The sequence below is a fragment of the Neomonachus schauinslandi genome, chromosome 12 (assembly GCF_002201575.2).
Source record: "Neomonachus schauinslandi chromosome 12, ASM220157v2, whole genome shotgun sequence".
In the NCBI taxonomy this organism is placed as follows: Eukaryota; Metazoa; Chordata; class Mammalia; order Carnivora; family Phocidae; genus Neomonachus; species Neomonachus schauinslandi.
Window position 1 is genome coordinate 26,856,972 of NC_058414.1, and position 2,820 is coordinate 26,859,791.

Consider the following 2,820-nt stretch of genomic DNA (forward strand, 5'->3'; position numbering starts at 1 on the left):
CCAGACCTACTGAATCAGAATCTGCATTTTAACAAAATCCCCCGGTATTTCCTATGCACATTAAAGTCTGAAATAATGAATGAGAATAATGAAGACTGAACTAGATCAGTGAGAATGGGAGAGGCCTGATGGAAATGTAGATGCTGTACATTCAGATGTTAGAGGCTGTGGGTTGGTTAATACACTCTGTCGTTCCTAATTGAAGCACCAGAAAGATCATACTTCAATAGGCTTTCAAATCCCATGTCAGAGACAAAGCCAATAGGAAGGCAAATGGCATTACACAACTTCTTTCTTTTTTCCCCACGTGTTGCTTTGGCTTAGATAATATGGACAAATAGAGCTTCCATTTGATTAGAATAGAGATGTAAATGGAATTCAGTATCTTGAGCTAGAACCAGTAACTGTTCTGCTGAGCATAATATTGGACAGAATATTTTCCAGGTATGATAAGCAAGGCTAAATACAAAAAACCCTCAATCTTCCAGGAGATGGTGGAAGTCAGTGAGCCTCTTCTCCACTGTAACCATGTCAGATAAAAAAGCCATGATCAAAAATGCAGATATGTCAAAGGAGATGCAACAGGACTTGCTGGAGAAATACAGCACAGAGGACCTGGCAACCTAAATGGAGATAGAGTTTGATAAGAAGTGCAACCCAACCAGGCAGGGCACCATGAGGAGAAACAGTGGTAGTAAATGATACATGAAACCAAACACTTAATCTACTTCTACCTGGGCTGAGTGGTCATTCACCTGTTCAAACCTGATAAAAAGCATGGACTATGCCATGCTCATTGTGATCAATCTGAAAACAGGGACTGCAGCTTAACTACCAAATACCAGCGAATGAAATCATCAGCCTTGCTAAGGGAACACCGTGATCTCTGAACTTTTATTGTGTTGTTTTGTACAGGGCATTCTCTGTACTAGTCTTTTTTCTTTTTTTCCCATACTAGTTTTTTGTGGTTATAAAACAATTAGAAAAATAAGCCAACAAAAACTCCAACCCCCTCAAAAAAAAAAAAAAAACACTAATCTGAAAAGATATATGCACTCCTGTGTTTATTGCAGCTTTATAATAGCCAATATATGGGAGCAAGCCAAGTGTCCATCAATAGATAAATGGATAAAGAAGATGTAATACACACCACACACACACACACACACACACACAAATGGAATATTAGCCATAAAAAGAATGAGATCTTGCCATTTCTGACAACATGGATAGATCTAGGGGGTATCATGCTAAGTGAAATAGAGTAAGACAAATACAGTAGGATTTTGCTTGTATATAGAATCTGAAAAACAAAACAAATGAGCAAACAAAGAAACAAACAAAAAACTGAACTCTTAAGTACAGAGAACAAACTAATGGGTGCCAGGGGGAAGGTGGGTGGGAGGATAGTGAAACAGATAAAGGAGATTAACAAGTACAAACTTCCAGTTATAAAATAATCAAGTCACAACATAGGGACTATAATCAATTTTAAAAATTAGCCATGTTTTGGGGCGCCTGGGTGGCTCAGTCATTAAGCGTCTGCCTTCGGCTCAGGTCCTGATCCCAGGGTTCTGGGATCGAGCCCTGCATCGGGCTCCCTGCTCCGCGGGAAGCCTGCTTCTCCCTCTCCCACTCCCCCTGCTTGTGTTCCCTCTCTTACTATGTCTTTGTCAAATAAATAAATAAAATCTTTTTAAAAAATTAGCCATGTTTTAAAAATTAGAAATATTTGTATTATCCTGATAAACTATAATGTTACTTTAAAACGTAAAAATGTGCTATTAAAATGTTCACATTTTTTGGGCGCCTGGGTGGCTCAGTTGGTTAAGTGACTGCCTTCAGTTCAGGTCATGATCCCGGGGTCCTGGGATGAGCCCCGCATCGGGATCCCTGCTCAGCGAGGAGTCTGCTTCTCCCTCTCCCTCTGCCTGCCACTCCTCCTGCTTGTGCTCACTCTATCAAATAAATAAATAAAATCTTTAAAAAAAAAATTCACATTTTTTACCATCTATTATTGTCTAACAATGCTGTACTATAATTTGTTCAGAAAACATTGTCATGTGTAGAGCCAATATTAAAACAAATTAAATAAATTAAAAACAAATAAAAAATGGGATGTGAACAAATCCTTGAGTTAAACAAAGGGAGGCAGATTCATCTTGAGAACTGTGGTTGGGCATGAACGTTTGAGAAGGTTTAGGAATCCTTATCCAGGCACGGGTCAGGATAAAATGGTGATCACACATCCATTTCATCTTCCAGCAGTGACTAAGCTGTGACAAGCTGTGACAAGGCAATTGCTGGAGGCTGAATGTGGCCCCCAGATATTTTGTCCCCCTCACATAGTAATCTGTATGTGCTATTCTTTTTTAATTGGGAGGTTTTCCATTAAAAAATTTAGATTTCATGCTTCCTTGGAAAAGTGAAACTGACATCCCTGAGCCCATTCCTGCTTGGCAACAGTCGACTGGGGTAGCAGCTTTCTCCTTTAGGTCTGCTCCTACCTGACTTCTTAGTTTATGTTCCTTGCCCGCCTCCTTATACGTTTTGTGTTTGACTACTCTACAGTCTCCATTTCTCGCCTAGAGAGGACACTATCTTTCTACCAATTAGAGATAACTAACCAGGGCTTATAAAATTCCTATCTGATTGTAGGCCTGTCAACAGAACTACATTTTTAAAAGATTGGGGACAAGACATGCAGTATATTATAGACTTCACCCACATTTTCTCCTTTGCATCTCCACTGATTCCTTCTATTGATTTTCCTTTGAGCTCACTGGTTTGTATGCCCGAATAATAAGTAGTGACAGGTTG

At 39.5% G+C, this 2,820-nt stretch overlaps 1 pseudogene; it reads left to right on the forward strand.

The window, feature by feature from the left end:
* The first annotated feature begins 528 nt into the window (after positions 1 to 528).
* On the forward strand, positions 529 to 890 carry LOC110579872 (annotated as a pseudogene).
* Positions 891 to 2,820: the final 1,930 nt, after the last annotated feature.